This window comes from Aquarana catesbeiana, linkage group LG08 (genome assembly GCF_042186555.1).
Source record: "Aquarana catesbeiana isolate 2022-GZ linkage group LG08, ASM4218655v1, whole genome shotgun sequence".
In the NCBI taxonomy this organism is placed as follows: Eukaryota; Metazoa; Chordata; class Amphibia; order Anura; family Ranidae; genus Aquarana; species Aquarana catesbeiana.
In genome coordinates this window covers 32,760,133-32,781,511 of record NC_133331.1, presented here as the reverse complement: position 1 = coordinate 32,781,511, position 21,379 = coordinate 32,760,133, and the positions used below count along the sequence as shown (strand labels likewise).

Sequence of the window (21,379 nt, the reverse complement as noted above, 5' to 3'; positions counted from 1 at the left end):
AGAGGAATAGGTGCCCTATCCTTGGTGTCAGTGAGAGGAATAGTGCCCCATCCTTGGTGTCAGTGAGAGGAATAAGTGCCCCATCCTTGGCGTCAGTGAGAGGAATAGGTGCCCTATCCTTGGTGTCAGTGAGAAGAATAAGTGCCCCATCCTTGGTGTTATTGAGATGAATAGTGCCCCATCCTTGGCGTCAGTGAGAGGAATAAGTACCCTATCTTTGGTGTTAGTGAGATGAATACTACCCCATCCTTGGTGCCAGTGAGACAAATAAGTGCCCCATCCTTGGTGTTAGTGAGATGAATAGTGCCCCATCCTTGACAGCAGTGAGAGGAATAAGTACCCTATCCTTGGTGTTAGTGAGAGGAATAAGTGCCCCATTGTTAATGTCAGTGGGAGGAATAGTGCACCAAGGGCTGGATAAAATCAAGCAAAGGGCCGCATCTGGCCCCTTGGCCGCAGTTTGGAGACCATTGCCCTAGATGATTTTCCCTCACCTCCTGCCCCATCCTTGCTGTCAGTGAGAGGAATACGTGCCCCATTGTTAATATCAGTGGGAGGAACAGTGCACCAAGGGCTTTATAAAGTTAAGCAAAGGGCCGCATCTGGCCCCTTGGCCGCAGTTTGGAGACCATTGCCCTAGATGTTTTTCCCTCACCTCCAGTTCATGTGCCAGGGACAAAAATCACCAGGATTAATAGTAAGAGTGAATCTCACAGATAGCAATAAATACTAGACTGGGTTTTACTACTAGCTTTTTCTATGCAAAACCAAAATAAATATTTTGGATTAGGATATACTTTTTAATTAAGCATTGGTAACTTCAGTACTACCTATTAGGTTACAAAGCTTTGGAAGATCTTGCCTGTAATGCAACAGAATAATTATAATGCTGTGAAACTACAGACTGCTGTACAATCGTATTGGAAGTCAGACAGTAAATGGAAATGAGGTGCTGCTTTTTTAACCACTTAAGCATTGTCATAAAAAACTCCACATACAGTATATTAAAAAAAACTATGTATATATATATATATATATATATATATATAGTATATATTGTGAGAGCTAGCATCAAATGGTGGAGCTTTACAGGACACCGCCACTCGCTTTCTTATTTTTAAGGTCTTTTCTTGTCCAATTTTTTTAAAAGAAAGTTCAAAGTTCCAGAAAAGCAAAACAGGTTTCCCTCACAGGGGGTTCCAGCATTTCACTCTTGCAAAGGAATGAACATTAAGCCTCCTGGCTTATACATACAAGACTGCAGCTCTGGCCCTCGTCTGGCTCCTACAGACTGTTTCACAGTACCACTAAGTACCTTGATCCATAAACTTAGCAGCCACTTGCTGCTCTGGCTTCCATCTGTACTCCTGGACAGAGACCTCCTCTGTTTGCTGGGTGGAGCCCAGAACCATGGTCAGGTCACCACTAAAAGCCCAGCACACACCTGACCAATTACTGTGCTGGTGGTTCTGAAAACCTGGACCCAGAATTGGAGATTTCATCCCACCCAAATCTCTAGGCTCCAGGTCCCAAGTTGCATGGGCCTGAAGAGCTGCGGGCAAGGAGTTTTTAGGTGAGGCCGCGGCTTCGGCCTAGTCCACTAGGCCGGACGCCGCGGACTAGGCCGAAGCCGCAGCCTCGCCTAAAAGCTCATGCCCGCAGGGCCTCGGGACCGGTGCGGTTTCCAAAAAAAAAAAAAAAAACCTCGATTCGAATCGTGAATCGAGTTTTTTTTAAGAGAATCGAAGACTTTTTTTTTAAAGAAAATCTCCCAGCCCTACACAGGACACATTCACACATACACAGGGACACATTCACAGGATACAGGTACTGGACACAGGACACATGCACATATACACAGGACACATGCACATATACACAGGACATATGACACATGCACATACTGTATACACAGGACACATGCACAGGACACATGCACATATACACATGACACATGCACATATACACAGGACATATGACACATGCACATATACACAGGACATATGACACATGCACATATACACAGGACACATGACACATGCACATATACACAGGACATATAACACATGCACATATACACAGGACACATGACACATGCACATATACACAGAACACATGCACAGGAAACAGGGAGGTATACAGCTGCAGATGGGCATTGTTGACCCTCTTTTTCCACTTACAGTAGCTGCTTCATTTCTCACCCTTGTCTTATACTCGGGTCAATAAGTTTTTCCCATTTTTTTGTGGTAAATTAGGGCCTTGACTTATACTCGGATCCACTTATACTCGAGTATATACTGTATATAAAAAATACCTTGCTACTTTATATACAATAACCTTTGCCTTGAGCTATCATATAAGAATATTACTGTATATTAATCAGTAAGACTTGATTTTAAATTCCTAATGTGGAACATCCTTATTAGGCTGTTGAATTGTACTGAAGATGTTCCTGTTAAAAGCATTTCAATCTTTTAGTTTTTACAAGTTTACCTTTCTCTGTCTTTTCTAACTTCTGTGTACTTGCTATAAGTATTGCCCCGTGTAAATATATTTTTCAACTCATGCTATTTATCTTGGGATTTTATGAACGTCTTGTTTATGAGATGTGATGGAATGTCACAAACATTTGTAAAGTACTTTTAAAAGCTTTAATAGATCTTTCCAATCTTCTTTTGTAGACGCTACCCTGAAGTGCTGCAGTAAGCCGGAGCAGACCTCAACAAAAGCATCTGATTTCATTCTATATGTCAAGCATCACAATCACCAAAGACATCATTCTAGCTGCCATGGATTTAATGGCTTGTTAAAATCCATATGCTTGGTATTGTTTAGAAGTCATCGGTGAAGTGTCAGCCCACCCAAAATTGATATTTTAGTTTTGGTTTGAAGCCAGCGGTATGTAATACATGTATCCTGTGTCCTTCTGGTGCTCTGGTAGCAAGATCTCTCTCTGTTCATAAGTTCTCAGCTCCTCCTCAATCCAATCCACCCAGCACCACATACCTTTTTGCCCTTTAGGGAGGTGCAAAGCCAATGGTTATACTGTTTTATAGATCATTCACCCATGGGTTCACTGCACGGGTGAACTTCAAAAATGTAATGGGTGTGTTGGGTGTGTTGGTGCTCCAAATGATTGAACTCTTCCCTCCTGCCTCCTAGTCTCACTCTCACCATTAAATTTTAAATTTTTTGGTACTGAACACAGATAGCTGCAGGAATAATACAACTTCAGAGAAAGGACAGCATTAGGTGTCCTGCAGGGAGAGGGCCACTGTAGTTTGTTAGAGACATTTGGTAGTTGAATGATCCAGTCAATGTCCATCCATAACTGAATGATCAATTTTGGAAGAACAGAACTTTTGAGATCTTGGTAAGGGTGCACAACAGTAACATTGCTTATGACGGACCCTAGTATACTTTTATGGCTGGCGAGTACTTGGTTCTCTGCCATTCGTTGTGCCTCTTCTTTATAATGGAATCACTATCATGGCTTAGTTCAGCACTTTGTGTTGTGTTACATGGGAAGCACTGTGATTCTGTCGCTGCACAGCACTGACACTGCCAGAATTCAGGCGTAGCCTGCCTGCATTTCCTGCTAATAAGCTGTGCACAGAGGTGCTTTACTTGCCAGTGTTTACCATGTATAATTTGTAGCTTGACTTACTGCATATGTATTGGGTAAAGTCCAGTTCACAATTAAGCTTGTATTTGTACCTGTATTGAACACTAAAGATAACTTTAGCTGTGTAAATTTGCACTAAACATCATGTAGAAGTGACCCCTATTGCAGTGGTTCTCAACCTCAGTCCTCAAGTACCCCCAACAGGCCATGTTTTCTCTTAGATAAAATAGCTGTCTAAAATACCAAGCCATTAACTCTGGTTTAAAGCACCTGTGCAAGATAAAGGAAAACCTGCAAACATGGCCTGTTGGGGGTACTTGAGGACTGAGGTTGAGAACCACTGCCCTATTGAACCAAAATCTATTGCCAGAGATAGCTAGTTGACTACTTTTTACAAACAGTCTACTGACTGGAATGGTACCAGCTGATTGGAGAAAAGCCAATGTAGCACCAATATTTAAAAAAGGACCAAGATATATCCCTGGAAAATACAGACCAGTTAGCTTAACATCAATAGTATGCAAGCTCTTGGAAGGTTTTATAAGGGACTATATACAAGATTTTAGTAAAGAAAACGGTATTATTAGCAGTAATCAGCATAGATTCATGAAGAATTGTTCTTGCCAAACCAGTCCATTAACCTTCTATAAGGAGGTGAGTTTCCATCTAGATGAAGGAAGGCCCGTAGATGTGGTGTACCTGGATTTTGTAAATTCATTTATACAGTTCCCCACAAATGTTTACTGTATAAGCCAAGGTCTGTCGGCATAGACCAAAGGGTGAGTACCTGGATTAAAAACTGTCTACAAGGGCGAGTTCAGAGGGTGGTGATAAATGGGGAGTACTCGTAATGGTTAAATGTGGAAAGTGGGGTCCCTCAATGTTCTGTCCTGGGACCAATCCTTTTTAATTTATTCCTAAACGACCTGGAGGGTGGGAAACAGCCCAATCTCAGTGTTTGCAGACAATACTAAGCTAAGCAGGGAAATAACTTCTCTGCAGGATGTGGAAACCTTGCAAGAGGATCTAAACAAATTAATGGGGTGGGCGACTACATGGCAAATGGGGTTTAATGTAGAAAAATTTTAAATAATGCATTTAGGTGGCAAAAACATGAATGCAATCTACTTGCTAGGGGGAGAACCTCTGGGGGAATCTAGGATGGAAAAGTACCTGGGGGGACCTAGTAGAGGACAGGCTCAGCAATAGACATGTGCATTCGTTTTTGTCAGAATTTCAGGGATTTTCATGTTCGTTTTAACAAACGATAACGAACACGCAGAATCTGAAATCCGAAAGATCTAAAATAAAAAAATGCTTTATTTTGGTATCCATTATATTTTTGTATCATTGCGACAACAGTTCCATATAGATAGAAGATTCGACATGACGGTGACAATAGCGATCTGTGTCTATCGAACCTGTGGTTGAATGTGCCTAACCTAACTCTATTAGTTCAAGATTATTCGACATAGAGAGAAAAGATTCAACATTACAGAGACATGAAGATTCGACGAAGCTTCTAAAAACATATGATCGCTGCGAGCAGTCAAATGTTCCACACATAGGCTATAGAAGACCTGTAATAATAATTAATAATTATAATTATTACTAGTAAAACAACATTAGAATTCTACTATAGCTTGTGGGTGGAGCATTCGACCGGAAATGTACGATCGCGCCGTCGTACAGTTTAGCTGCTTCGTCGAATCTTCGACCTTAATTCATTCGGATTTTCAGACGTATGCATTTTTTAACGAAACAAAATAAATAAAAACAAATTTTGGAAGTAACTAAATACATTTATTTTTCGGACGAAACCGAAATTCCGAAACAACATATTTCAGTGTGCAGGTCAATCTCTGTATTTGCAGACGATACTAAGCTAAGCGGGGCAATAACTTCTCAGCAGGATGTGGAAACCTTGCAAAAAGACCTGAACAAATTAATGGGGTGGGCGACTACATGGCAAATGAGGTTCAATGTAGAAAAATGTAAAATAATGCATTTGGGTGGCAAAAATATGAATGCAATCTATACACTGGGGGGAGAACCTCTGAATCTAGGATGGAAAAGGACCTGGGGGTCCTAGTAGATGATAGGCTCAGCAATGGAATGCAATGCCAAGCTGCTGCTAACAAAGCAAACAGAATATTGGCATGCAATCAAAAGGGGATTCATTCCAGAGATAAAACGATAATTCTCCCGCTCTACAAGACTCTGGTCCGGCCGCACCTGGAGTATGCTGTCCAGTTCTGGGCACCAGTCCTCAGGAAGGATGTGCTGGAAATGGAGCGAGTACAAAGAAGGGCAACAAAGCTAATAAAGGGTCTGGAGGATCTTAGTTATGAAATTAGAGGAAAAAAAATAAAAAATAAAATAAAATTAGAAAATTAGAGGAAAAGCAATTTAACTGGAAACTGCGTAGAGGGTTCTTTACGGTAAGAGCGGTAAGAAGGTCTCTTCCACAAGCAGTGGTTTCAGCAGGGAGCATAGATAATTTAAAAAAAATTATTAGATAGGCACCTAAATAAACACAACATACAGAGATATACAATGGAATATTGACATAAAAGAACACACACACTTGATGGACTTGTGTCTTTTTTCAACTACCTTACCAACTGTGTAACTATGTAACCCCCTGTTTATGCAGGCAAGAATGTCAGTGAGAGGCTCCTGGAGTCGAAACAGGCCAAACAAAGCTATAGATGCTCAGTGCCAAAACTGTATTGCAGAATCACTGTCACACCTGACTGATAATTATGAAACCCCTCCCATTAGATCCACTATGCCCAGAGGCACAGACAAACACACAGGGATTTCTTCAGAATAACAAAAGGTAGGAATCTGCAACAAAGGTTGTTATAATCCTTGCAATGTACATAAATCACCCAGAGGGGAATGTTTTTTTTCTCAACAAAAGAGGAGTTACGCTTTAACTATATATATACACATCATAATTCTTCTTATTTGTCCACTTTGTAAAAAAAAAAAAAAAAAAAAAAAAAAAAAAAGACTTTTTGGACTGTAACAAAACCTTTTTTTATAACACTTTACATTTTTTCAGCATCAAGGACACAAACAAAATATTGCACAAAAGGTAATATAATTCAGCAGGTGCAACACCCCCACTATGCCTCAGGCTGGATTCACACCTATGCAGTTTTAGTGCTTTTTGCATTTTGCGGATTTGCACTACAGTCCATTTAACATGGTTTCCTATGGAACACGTTCTGTAGTCAGGGCCGTCTTTAATATTGATTGGACCCTGGGCAAAACTTTTCTTGGGGCCCCCCCCATGCAGTTTTGCACTCCACCTGCTTTGAGACATACAATAAATAGCAGCTAGACTCAAAACCAGTTTACCAAATCAGATCAGACAGCTATTGCGTTTGGTTGTCAGAGGTTACAGTGTATCATTACCACTCACTGACTGGTTGCTAGAGGTTACAGCATACATTACGTCTCACTGATTAGTTGCTAGAGGTTACAGCACATTATTTCTGGTTGTTGATTGGTTGCTAGAGATCACTGTGGATATGACCTCAGGGGGGCATGATATACATATCAATGCTGTCGGCCACCGCTATTTACATATGAATACGGGTAATTTACATGAAAATACAGGGTCTGCAGGTGAGTCATCTGTACACAACAATAGGGCAGAGCTGGGCAGCATTAGTAGCAGCACTTCACACTGAGATATTGGGACACAACACAGGACTAAAACCTCAAGGGACAAGGGACTTTAAACCAGGATAGTTAGCAAGTATGAGGCAACTGCTTTGGGCCCCACAACAATGACAGGGCCCAGGGCAGCTGCCCCTTTTGCCCTGCCTTAAAAACGGCCCTGTCTGTAGTGCAAATCTGCCAAATGCAAAAAGCACTAAAACTGCAGAGATGTGAATCCAGCCTTAGGCTGGATTCACATCTATGCATGTTGATTTTGAGCGTTTTTGGAGGAGTTTTTCTTGTGATGCTTGCCACGATTTTGAGCAGTGTTTTTGTAGCGTTTTTACAGCATTTTTGCTGCGTTTTTGCTGCATTTTGCCCTTTTTTTTTTTACATTTTTTTTAGACTGTATACAGTCTAAAAAAAAACAAAAAAAACCCCGCCAAAAACAGCAAAAACGCATCAAAAATGCTGTAAAAACGCTGCAAAAACGCTGCACTTGCGTTTTTGATGCTGGTCCATTGAATTCTATTACATGCAAAACACTGCATTTTGCATGAAAAAAAGTCCCTGACCCTTTCCAAAAACGCAGAGGTACAAAGAGGCATTGATGTGAACATGTTCTATAGGAACCCATGTTAAAAAATTCCCATGCATTTCTGCAAAATGCAAAATGCATCAAAAAACGCGCTAGTGTGAATGGAGCCTAACTGTGGTTGCAAATACCTGTTGGTAGCTGGTTGTTAACCTTTATCAGTAGAGTCCATTCATCTGCACAGAGATAATTCTTCTTTAAGTGTATACACGTCACAGTAATAAATGAAAATGACAGCTGTCCGGAAGTTAGACGTGCATATAATAACCTGTATTTACAGAAAAAAAGATTTTATTTTTAATGCATACTAAAGAAAATAATTATCTAATTGCATCTGCTGGGTTAAATCCCTAAAATCTGATCATCTTTAAAATGTGCTCAAATGTTGGACACCTGAGTAGGCTACACAGGTGTGACATAATTGTGACCGTGATCAAAGGCTGTCCCCTCTCATCCTGTACAGGTGCGCTTTCAAAAACAGCTTACTTGGACAAATCTATAACAGAAAACCTAAATTAGGATAGTTTCACCAACAAAAGGTTCCCTCCAGCCTTTCTAAAGGCAAAGTGAGTCTTGGGATGACCTGATCTATCAGCGCTCATTATGATTTAAAACAGTAGTAAATATAAATACAGGAATCAACGCCTAATTCCTATATTTAACAAGCGCTGATGGATAAGGTAAGAGCACTAAAAGAAGTACTATAGCCAATTAAGGCAAACAGCTGCTATCTAATGTCCTACCAAGGCTCAAACACATAATAAAATGCACACAAATATAGGCAGCACTATTAAAGATACCTGAATGGTGTAATCTATATAACCATATACCGTATATATCAAACATAAATGGCCATGCGATACATAAAGTCAATACATAAAGGCATAAGTGAAGAAGTCCATAATTAAAATGGTAAAAAGTCCATAGGATAATCCAGAGTGGGGTTTCTATAAGTAGAAGATGGCTAAACTTTCACCGACACCACCACACGTGAAGAGCCAGGGGAGTACTCACATCCCCCTCTGAATAAAACTCTTACCGGAAAATTTAAAGTAATAAGCAGGTAAATGGCACTTGTTAACACACGTTTTATATTCGATTTCCCTGGACCAGCTTTATCATAGGGACTCGATCACATATAGAGATATTCGTATAAATAAAATTGTGTTGACTGCGCTACCCCAATATAAAATACACCACTCTCTGTGAATCATACATGAGCGAAAAACATTGCAAAAAAATATAAAATAATATATAAATGTGCATAAGACATATAATTTATGCAACGGTGAACAATCTTTCTGTCATCCTTATTATTCAAACAACCGAATAAACCCTAAGTGTATTTCAACATGACATTAGTATATAAAATGAAACCTTTACATTCAAAATATCAGAGCTATATTGTCCAATTATTGTGCAATGTGCCAATCAATACAGAGGTTTCCTTATGGACCGTCCTTTGTAAACCTCTGTATTGATTGGCACATTGCACAATAATTGGACAATATAGCTCTGATATTTTGAATGTAAAGGTTTCATTTTATATACTAATGTCATGTTGAAATACACTTAGGGTTTATTCGGTTGTTTGAATAATAACGATGACCTAAAGATTCTGCACCATTGCATAAATTATATGTCTTATGCACATTTATATATTATTTTATATTTTTTTGCAATGTTTTTTGCTCATGTATGATTCACAGAGAGTGGTGTATTTTATATTGGGTTAGAGCAGTCAACACAATTTTATTTATATTTTTTTCACCTATTGGTGAGTTTTATATATGCACATTTATATATTATTTTATATTTTTTTGCAATGTTTTTTGCTCATGTATGATTCACAGAGAGTGGTGTATTTTATATTGGGGTAGAGCAGTCAACACAATTTTATTTATATTTTTTCACCTATTGGTGAGGTTTTTTTTATTAAATTGCAGCAACCGATTTTTACGTTTTTTAGGTTTTTTAGGTTTAACACACAATATAATCGCCTATTATTTAATATTTTGCGCTGGTGACTCACATATACTCATAGAGATATTCGTGTCCAATCTATGCATCAGGGTCTACAGATTTCCCATGCATGCCAGAAACTAAAGATAGCTGGTTTCAGGTTGTCGTTTTCTGAAACAAATCGGGATGGTAGATAAAGTCTGCCAGTTCACCAACCCTCAATTGCAAGCAAATTGGAGGATAGCACAGAGTGTGGGTCATGTAAACAGAATCCAGGTGGTGGAAGGGGAATTGCTCACTAAGTTCTCTTAGGCCTCTTTCACACGGACGATCCGTATGTCCGTTTTTCATCCTTCCGTTTTCGGATGAAAAACGGACATACATTCATCCCTATGGAGCGTCGGATGTCAGCGGTGACATGTCCGCTGACATCCGACCCCGCTCCGATCCGAAAAGTGTAACGGAGGAAAAACCTACTTTTCCATCCGTTTTCGGATCGGATCGGGTGACGACGGACACTACGGTCCGTCGTCACCCGATCCCCCATAGGGGAGAGCGGCGCTCTGACAGGTCCGCCGCTGCACAGCGTGCAGCGATGGACCTGTCATCTTCCTGCTCAGCGGGGATCGGCGGAGCGATCCCCGCTGAGCCAGCGGATGTTCACGGGGCGGATCATCACTGATCCGCCCCGTGAGAAAGAGGCCTTAGTTGTAATAAATCCCTCAGCTATACATTCTACTCCTACTCCACACTATACAGTTGGCCGTAGATTATATACAGCTGGTTTCAGCGGTGACAAATTACTCAAGTGTACAGGTTGGTACACTTTTGTTGAGAAAAAAACATTCCCCTCTGGGTGATCTATGTACATTGCAAGGATTATAACAACCTTTAATGCAGATTCGTACCTTTTTGTTATTTTGAAGAAATCCACGTGTGTTTGTCTGTGCCTCTGTGCCTAGTGGGTCTAATAAGAGTGGTTTCATAATTATCAGTCAGGTGTGGCAGCTGCAGGGCAATAATGAGGAAATCTGCTGGGCCTGCATCCCTTTAGATGTGTTCCTATTGGAAATATCTCACCAAAAATGACATTTTTGTTGCAGGGGATGCCTGAAATCTGACTTGTATCTTAGGCTGTCTTCTGGGAAAATTGTAGAGCCAATCACACAAGCAGGAAATGATGTTTCTGGGGAGTGGTCAGTACACATTCTGCGTACAGAACAACTCCATGTAGCCATATTGCATTGCATTTTCGGAAAATTACAGCGGCTGCAGATTGAAAAGGAAAGGTCATTTTTAATAACATACAATTACAATATGACTTGTATCGCAATTGTACACGTTATGTTATTTTTTCTTTTTTTTTGTTATTTTTTTTCCCCACGAACGTGGAGTTGCCCTTTAAAATTTACCAGATGAGTTATAGCCAATCAGGCTGTGACTGTACATAGTATTGGCTGAGGAGTTCACGGGGGTACTTCTGAAGACAGCATAGATACACGGTCGATATTTCAAGTACAGCTTCCATCCTTTGCAAAGACTCAAAGGACTTTTTCCAGATGGCTAAGCAGTGATAAAAATGGGCTGCTGCCCCCTGAACTGTCACAATGCAGCCATACGTGGCTGTTCACATGCTTTGCTTTACCACCACAGCATTTTTATATCAGGGTGCAGATTTTGGCAAGTGGCACTGCTTGCCAAACGTGCCCATTGAGTGCAAAGGGTCCATGTCGCAACCATGTGCAATGCACGCAATTGCAGCATGATAGTGAACCATTACATAGTTAAATCAGGCAGGGAGGATGGAATATAATGCCTCCCACTGCCTGTCAATTGCACTCTGAAAAAGGGATCCGAACACAGATCAAACAACACCACAAATGTGAAAGAGCACTAAAACTGACTTCACATTTTTGCATTGCGGTAATACGCTCTTTACCACAGTCCATCGCAACACGTTACATACATTAGTGTGCTGCAGTGCCCTTTATTTTCAGTGTTGCTCCAAGGAACTAAGGCAATGTCCTTGCATTGCAGAAAACACACATATATTCATATATATATATATATATATATATATATATATATATATATATATACAGTATTCCCAGGTTTGCGGTAAGCTTATGTAAGCAATGAGACCTTCTAAGAGATGTGTTCCATCCCTGTGCATGCATTGAACTTTTAATGGTCATTCCAGGAGAAGACATTGATCTCTTATGAGATGTGTATAAGAGCTAAGTAACTCAATGGTAGATGAACAGAAGTGCAGGTGAGAAATGAGAGCAGGACAAAGGGCGTCTTTGCTGGCCTCTCCTTTTGGAAATGCTCTTATCTTAGCTGTCATTCTGATCCTCTGGCTTCAATTCTTTGAGGCACTGACCTAAAACAAGGATGCAAATAATATACTTTCATTTAATTTGCTGTAGTATATAGCCCAGGGTATTAGGTTCAGAGGCAACCAGGCAACTAGAATTTCCAGAAGGAAATCCGCAATGGTAGCCCTTGTATTTCTTTTATGGTAGGTATGAATAAAAAAGGTCAGACAGCTGGCAATACTGGGTTGAAATTTGACTGACTTGGACCAAATTTGGGCTGACTAAAATGAACATAAATGCATAAATCTCTGACATGTTTTGCAGTGCTGTGTGATAGGATGGTAAACATGTGGTCTATACAGGGGTAATGCGCATCTATCAGTAAGTGGCAAATGGAGAGGTACCTTTCTGTAATGGTTCAAGATTAATACAGAGGGTGACAATACTGTGACAGAGATGTGATTTGTTCATACAGGTACTATAAATGAATGCTGGGAGCTGCTTGGGTTTAGCCCCTCACTTTCATTGACTTTATGTCACAAAATCCAAATGGCCAGAAAACTCTGTAATGAATGACTTGAGTGCATCTGCCAATCACGGAAAAAAATTTCCTGCCCAAACCTTTTTTCAGCCTTCCATCGAAGAATCTGAGCTTACCTCTTTGCAGCTAGTCCAACCAAACTTTGCCATTCAGCCAGACCTCCATGAGTGTCTTTATGCCATGGTATGTGTCCCCACAGAGTGTGAATTACAGGACATTTGGCCCAGTATAGCTCTGCGTGGCTCTATATGGAAACAAAATGTTGTATTTTTCATTATATAACATTATCAGTATTAACTAGTTCTGAAGTATTTACTGCCACTTGACCCAGTGAAATGTTTGAAATCCAAAATGAATATGTGATTCTTTATAAAGAACACAATGTTAAGGTCTAGGTGCATGATTTAAATGTATGCTTACTCATGAATGCATTTATTTGTTTATTGTTTAAGGTTGGATTTCTTCCTATCTATGCATTATTTTCCTCATTTTGTGCCATTGCCTCATGGGTGTCTTTCATTCCCTTACTATTCTTCTACTTTCTGTTATTTACTATTCTTTCGTCCTACTGTCTCTCCACTGTACCTTCTGACTATCCTTTAAAGCCCAATTAAAAAAAAGAACTATGTAGATGTTCAGTCAGTGAGACATTGTACTACCATCCTCTGTTTTTATAGTCTAACCCAAGGGTCTTCAAACTATGGCCCTCCAGTTGTTCAGAAACTACAATTCCCATCATTCCAAGTCATGTCTGTGAATGTCAGAGTTTTACAATGCCTCATTGGATGTGTAGTTCCGCAACAGCTGGAGGGCCTTAGTTTGAGGATCCCTGCTGGTTGGGCAACCAAAGGCACACATGCTGGGGCAGACGCTCACCCATGCTCCAGCAATGGACTGTTTCTCATTGTCCCTATGTAAAAAGCAGGTCTATGGGCCGTGTGTTGGGCTTAAGGATATCATATGACATCCAACTGCTGGAGCATAGGGGAGAAGAAGCTGCAGGTTCTGGTTTCCAGCATGGAGGAGCTTTTGTGAGCAGAGGATCAGGTAGGTAAAACTGCTTTTCCCAGTCTCCTAGACCTAAATGAGCATTTAACCCTTGCAGGGACAGCCCCAGTGCAAGGGAAGATTTTAACTTTCCTTAGAATTCAGCTTTAAGGGAAATCTGTCCAATGTGCATTCAAAGCATTTGACTTGAACAGACCCATAACAGAAATCCTAAATTAGGATAGATCCACCAACAAAGGACTGCTTCCACCCTTTTTCTAAAAGCAAGCCATAGGATGACCTGATCTATCAGCGCTCATTATGATATACTGAAACAGATTATTCAGAATTTACCAGATGAGTTATAGCCAATCAGGCTGTGAATGTAATTAGCATTGGCTGAGTAGCTCACTGAGGTCCTTCTGAAGACAGCACAATATACAGCTGGTATTTCCTAAATCCCAACTCCAGGTTCCACTCTTTACCAAGAGGTTGGCCTGCATGACAAGAGGGATTCCAAACTCTATCCAAGACAGAAAAAAGAAAAAGTTTTGGCTTTACATATCTTTTAGGGCATTTCAACGAAAAAAATCTGTCACAAACCCTACTGGACTATAAAGAGAAAAAGATGCAACACCTCAATCAGGCTTTAATGCCTCTGCACCTTCTTCCTTTTCCTTTAGTCTTGCAATTCTCCTGTATGTCCTTGATTACTCAGCTTCTGTCTTTCCATGGCCACTCCTGTCCCACACCATTTCTCCTCCATATGTTCTGGTTGCACTGATGTTGAGCAATCTCTGCATGAAGAACTTCATATGACTCTTTATATTTCTCCAGTTATTGTATTGCATCCTATTTATTGATACAAATAACCGTAAATACTTGCTATAATACAACCAACAGTCACATAAATGTTTCTCATTTCTATTCAATGTGAATGCAGGTGTTGTCATTTATGTCTGAACTAAACTTAACTTGAGGTACGTCATCCACAGCTAACCCTAAAGGTACACACAATGCACCTCACTTGTTAAAACAGGAGCCAAAGGAAGCTGAAGTGTTTCCCAAAGCAACCAATCAGATCTAATTGTAATATTCCAGCATAGGTTTCAAAATAAAATTGAATAGCTACACTTCAACATAGGCTTGTAATATGACAATAGGTGGGGCAGTATTCTGCCTAAGCGGGTTCCTCTCTTGCCCATTGTCTCTAGCTATTGACAATACATACTCCACACAATATTTCAAATTTACCTGTTATGCAAAGGCTTGTGTTTTGCTCATTTGCAATGTCCTTTTAGGGAAGCCTCAGGCTGCTATACCATCTTCCTCAGCAGTTAGGAATAGTTATTTTAGTTTCTCCCAGACCTCTATGTCTAAATTCAGGTCCAGAACTCCCAAATTTTACAAGCCTGTGAGGAAGTCCTCCTCCCAATTAGAGTCCCTGCCTCTGCTTCTGCCTCACTTCATGTTGTTAACCTGCCAATGTCTCCAAACATCTCCAAACATCTAACAGACCTCTGTGCCGCTCTGGCATGACTCATTTTCCATTGTTCAGAAAAATAAGAGATTTCTAGGCTTCTGCTCAAACCAGTTCAGCATTCCTGAGAAAAAGCCGGCATTCATCTCATACTGGATCTAAAAGCCCACATGTATTCTATCAGGTAAGTAATTTCTTCCCTTCATCCGGGAAACATTCTAGCCTCTGTGAATATCAATACCTAATTGCAAGTCCCTATTTTCCCAGTGCATCAACGCTACCTTTGTTGTGCTAAGGGCACAGGACACTACCCGTTTGACCTTCCCTATGGCTTGTCTACTGCACCTTGAGGTTTCACCAAGGTCCTAGCCCCTGTACTAGCCTTGCTTTGGCATTATCATAATGGAATACCTGGACAACCTCCTCTTGAGGGAATGGTCAACAAAGACTCTGTAAGTCAATGTCCAGCGATTATTTGCATTGTTTGGTTGGATCCTGAACTTCCAGAAGTTAGCACAAGAACCAACTCATCACTTAGCGTTTTTGTACCTCCTTCTTGGTACTAATCAGTAAAGTGTTTTACTTAAACAAGGAAACATCTGATTTTCTGCTTTCAAGATCATCACCTTGGCGAGTTGAGTTTCTCATATATTGTCTCTCTCTTGTAGAGAACCCCTTCTTGTCCTCTCTAGGACAAGGTTGTCTAAAGCCTTGGGGCCCCCTTTCTCTCTAGGGTGGTGTCTCCTTTATCAATTTTCTCCCTAGACATTAAACTTCCATCCCTGTCTTCTGCTCCGATACATCCCAAGAAATTCCCTTAGTTGTTTGGGTATGGTAGATGCTGTTTGAGATTTCCCATTAGACATGTCCTCTTTAGAATGACTGACTCTGTCTTTGTCATTCCTGGGGGCCCCCATAGGCCCACCATTTCTTGGTGGCTTAGGTAGCCTAATTATATTGCCTTAAGGATAAGGTTCCACCTTTTCTTTTCTTGTCATAGCACACGCTCCTAGATCAGTATGTGCCTCTTGAGCTTTTTGGCATAATGCATCTGTTCTCAGATTCCAAGGCTCCCACCTGGTCTTCTGTTCACACATTCTCTAAGTTTTATGGGGTGGATGTTCAGGCCTCTTTAGATGCCATCTTCTGAAGTAAGGTCCTTCAGGCAGCTTTGTGAGCTTCATCTAGTTCTCAATGTTAACATGTATTTTTGTGGTCCTGATAGCGTGTCATTTGTTATGCTGCCCATCCCTCTGTTGTTTTGGACATCCCAGATGTTTGAGGAATTTATTCTCCCCATGTTCCTTAATGAATGATAAAGAGAGCAGGATTTTTTTTTCACCCCTCTCTCTTTATGATCCACTTCTAATATTGCTTTTCCTCAAAAATAAAGCATGGTGAGAGTGGGAGGGAATATACCTGGCTGATTCACAGCAGTATTTTTCAGTGTCCAATCTCATTTAAGCAGCGGTATAACCCAGTTGACTTCTCCCCATGTCCCTTAATTAACTCCATGAAAAGGTCAAAATCCTGTTTCACAAAGCTTAGGTAGCTGCACAGATTATACAGTTTGAATTACATGTTTTTTTAATGCAAGGTCCATAGTTTTGGAGTTGAGAGAGAGGAAGCCAAAAAACAACCCCTTTTTGTTATATAATAATTGTATAAACTTGATTAAATTCACTGCAAAATCAAAGTTATCTTCTGATTGGTTGTTGTGGGCCACAAACTCCCTTTTTCTATGTTTGTGTAGATCAGCCCCAAAGTACCATGGATACAAACACCGTGTTCCAGTTCTTTCTGTATTGTGGCTGTTAGTGTACGTTTTACTCTTTGATTATCTGTGTGTAGCCTTTGGTACACCCCTGAGTGCCTTACACAGCTTGTAAACTAAACTCTTGTAGTAACAGTACAGATTATATTTACTTGGGGGTAGTTTCTGATGTCCAAAGGGTCCCTACAGCAGTCACACCATCAGTACCTTAACTATGCTAGTGTGTTTTAGCACAGTAATGGGTTTAGTTTAGACTCAGGGAATTGTGAAGGTGGAATAATGTATTCATGTATTTACCTTTTGTAACCAATGTATCTTGCTGTACAATATCCACTGTAAATCATGTACAAATAGTATTTATTACATGGCAAGAGGTGCCCTTACTCCGTGCTGTATGGATAACCATATATTTAGACTGTCATGTTTGTTATAGTGCTAAAATGGTTAACTTTAGGTATTTGAAAGGACATTTTTTTCTGTTTGCTGGTTAAAAGTTTTAAAGATATTTTTGTAATGTAATATGATACATATCTCTCTATATATATATTAAAGAATTTATATTTATTTGTAAAGTATCTAATTTATTGTTGAATTTTTAATAAAAAGGATGGTTCAAAATGTCTTAACCATTTATTCTGGCTGTATTAACAACCTTTTCTGTTTCAATATTTTTTATTGTTTTTTAGAAAACAAGTAAAAAAAAGGGATCTTTAAGTGGAGCAGCGAACAATCCTTGTCTGCTCCACGCATGTAACGGTGAGACATACAAATGTATTAACCTTTTAAACGTTTGAGGGCAAAGGACTAGTCTGGTCTCTGCAGGTGATCTTTTCCTCCTTACTGACTTGCACTGACTTATACTTACATCTTGGTAGAAGCAGAGCTCTGCTTCCCCATGTCAGAGCCTCCAGGAAAGAGAACAGTGAATAGCATAGTGGTGACATCTCCAAATCTCCTGAGACCAGCAGTCAGAGGCAGCAGTCAGTGGCATCACTAGGGTTGGTGTCACCAGCTGCAGTAAAACATGGCGTCACCCTCCCCTCCCCAGTAATTTGTTCCCATATAACCCTGCATATATTGACAATAGTAGTGCCCAGTACAGACCCCTCGGTAGTAAAACCCCTTCTTTTTCCCCAATGCAGATCCCTCAGTAGTACAACCCCCTCTTGCTCCAGTGCAGACCCCTCAGTACTAGAACCACCTTTCCCCCAGTACCAACCCCTCAGTAGTAGAACCTCCCTCTTTTCCCCAGTACAGACCCACCAGTAGTAGAACCCCCCCTTTCCCCCAGTACAGACCCCTCAGTAGAAGAACCCCCCTCTTTTTCCCCAGTACAGACCCCTCAGTAGTAGAACTCCCCCCCCCCCCCCAGTACAGACCCCTCAGTAATAGAACCCCCCTATTCCCCAGTACAGACCCCTCAGTAGTAGAACCCCATCCTCGCATTTCCCCTAGTACAGGCCTCTCAGTAGTAGAAACCCCCCTTTCCCCCAATAAAGATCCCTCAGTAGTAGACCCCCCTTTCCCCTCAGTTCAAACCCTTCAGTAGTAGAACCCCCCCTTTCCCCCCAGTACAGATCCCTCAGTGGTAGAACCCCCCCCTTTCTCCCCAATACAAATTCAGTGCAAGTGAACTTGTGTGTCCCCCTCCAGCACTGTGGTGAGTACAGTTTCCTAGACTCGCTCTAGATGTCATGAAGGTAGAAGACAGTGCAGAACAGAAGTGGGGGGCATAGAGGAGACTCTCCAGTATGAGTGAAGCCCCCACAGATCCATCCAAGGGCATCATAGGCCAGCAGTGCCCACAGCCCAGACACACTGTGCGACCAGCTATGAGGACAAGGTGGGTGGGGACAGGATCTACTGTTGCCAGTATACCAGCAAGTCTGAGAGAATTAGCAGGAGGGGTGGACTCAGCAGAGTGCAGAATCTAGGCACAGAGCGGGAAGATGGGAGGAATATAAACACAGTACTGACAGAGCCACAATGCCAGGACATATCGCAGGACACGCGTCTGCAAATCGGCCAATGGCAACTATGATAAAGGAACCGGGAGCATATCATGGGGCCACCCCTGGTGTCACCCCTCTGGCAGGTGTGACCCAGGTGCGGTCCACACCCCTATAGCGACACCACTGCAGTTATATAACATTGAGGTTGTAAGCAGAGGAGTGTCTAGGTACACTCACATATCAGGAAGTGCACTGCTATTTTTAGGAGGAGTTTCCTGGGTACTGCTTTGGCACCATTAACAATTCTAGGAGTTCACCATAACAGTAAACCCTGACTTTTTGAGTTCATGTCTACTAAGGTTAACTTAACAGTACTTTCTGAGTCCGTGACCTGGACAAAGCATCAGATCAAAAAACTCCAAGTAAAGTTGGCGCTCCTCATCTACATATTGATTTTCAGGTTAGTGACTCAGAAAGTACTGAAGCCATTGCGTCACCCTGATAGCCAGATAATTAACATTTTCAGAAGACAGGGTGAGTTTGGTAGACTCCATGTTTTTCTTGGTATATCTTCTTTTAAGTAAATGTTAAAAGGGGATTTCCAGTCAAAAGGTGGTAACATTCTAGACCACATGCATACTTGGTGTTTAGCCTTTGTGTGGCCAATCCCAGAGTTTTAGTGCACCTGCTGCCTTCAGCCTGTCAAAGTCTGCTGCAGCTGGACGAGGCTGGATGTAGTAACATTTAAGGCTGTGCCCAAGAAAAAATGCCCAGAATGCAAGAAGTTCTAAACAATAGTACCACTCAGTACAGCATCCAGCCCCATCTAGTTACAACAGCTTTTAACCTCTCATAGACGTTTACAGGTTGTTGACAGCAGGGCTGGAAAGGACACATGTGCCTTCTGTCTGCACAAAAATGCCAGAATCTCTAAGCACCCAGTGTGCATGAGGCCTAAGTAGAATGTGGAACGGTCAGATTTTTATTGCTCCCTGTATCTCTATCACACTGATGCAACTGAAAATGAGAGGGAATCTCTTCAACATAAATGCAGATGGCATTAAAAATCTGAGATTTAATACTAGTGATGGTACAGCGCTCCCCTAAAAAGCGTGGCCCTTTGAGAAAGTCACGTGACGTGTGACGAAACGCATCAGAAGTGGGGCCTAGTGATATCAGCACGCCCCAACGAGGAAGCTATCACCCTGTGGATTTGTTGCTATAACAACAGCCAAGTGATCCTTAAGGGGGCTGCACACCCTTAATGTGCTATGTCTGTGATCTGAGTGCACCAGATGCAGTGCACCAACAAATGTGAGTTTTATACATTTTTTAAGAGCTTTTATAAAAGTTTCCTATAAAGATTCAGCACTATGTTAGTCCTTTCCACTTTCCTTTGAGCACCATTGCTCAGGATCATCATAGGATACGTTGCAAGTACCTGTCAGGCATCACCGACAGGGGAATTAGCCATCCACAAGAGGATCTATATACCCCTTAAAGGGGAAGGTGCATGGTGACCTGTATTAGGTCCAGAGTGGAGTTGAGCACATATGAGTGAAGGTGGAGGGACATTGGAGGTGTTTTTGCATGCCAGCACAGTACCTACGTACTCCCACTGATTCTGTGGACTGTTTATTTGTTATACCATATGTTTTTATGCTTACCATATGCTTACACACATGAGATTCTCTGCTTATGGATACTGGCATCACAGTGGTGTTTCTTTTGCATTTGATGTTGCAGTGTCTTCACTGTTTTATTCATTATTTCTTTTTTCATAATTAATAATGTCATCTCAGTAGAGTATCCACACAGAGTATTGAGTTAATTTATCTTCACGCTAATTAGGGGAGCGCTGTGCCATCACTAGTATTACATTTCACCTTTCAGGAACACTTTGGGTATTCAGCAGCAAACCCCCACACACAAAGTTTACCCGTTTTACAAATAGTTATTGGTTGTCACAGTTTTTCAGCACACATAGTAGCGCAGGGAATCAGGAATTTTTTATTAAAAATCTGAGGTTTTAACTCTTCCTCACTCTATACAAAACTAAAAAAAGTTTCAGAGTTCCGTTTTAGTAGGAGAATTCTAATTTCACCTGTAGTTCTTGGAAGCAATCTGGAAAATATTTCCTGGTGGTAGCCACCAAGGATCAGAATTGAAAAGCAGTGCCTCATGTCATACCCGACATAGAGACAAAAAGTAGACCTATTGGGTTTCATTTTATATCTTCAAGAAAATAGGAACTGCGCTCAGAGACTAAAAATAGCAGCCAACACTCACTATACATATAATGCAAACGTATAACAAATAAATAAATAGTGCAGGGCTCTGTACAATGTGAGAATATAAAGTGAATAGATAAATGAACTGTCAATAGGACTGGTGTAGTGATACAACAAAATCACATTATAATGTCCATCAACAATAAATGGTAATAAAAGAAAAAACTTGCAGTGATCAA

The 21,379-nt window shown here is 40.9% G+C and overlaps 1 protein-coding gene across 6 annotated transcripts in view; it reads left to right on the top strand.

Moving 5' to 3' along the window:
- JAKMIP3 (Janus kinase and microtubule interacting protein 3) overlaps positions 1-9,077 on the top strand; it is a 278,385-nt gene extending 269,308 nt beyond the window's left edge. For all 6 annotated transcript variants that reach the window (XM_073595683.1, XM_073595682.1, XM_073595684.1 and 3 more), the window contains one exon: positions 2,682-9,077. The gene's annotated coding sequence lies outside the window, so the exon portion shown is untranslated. The remainder of the gene's footprint in view (positions 1-2,681) is intronic.
- The last annotated feature ends 12,302 nt before the right edge of the window (positions 9,078-21,379 follow it).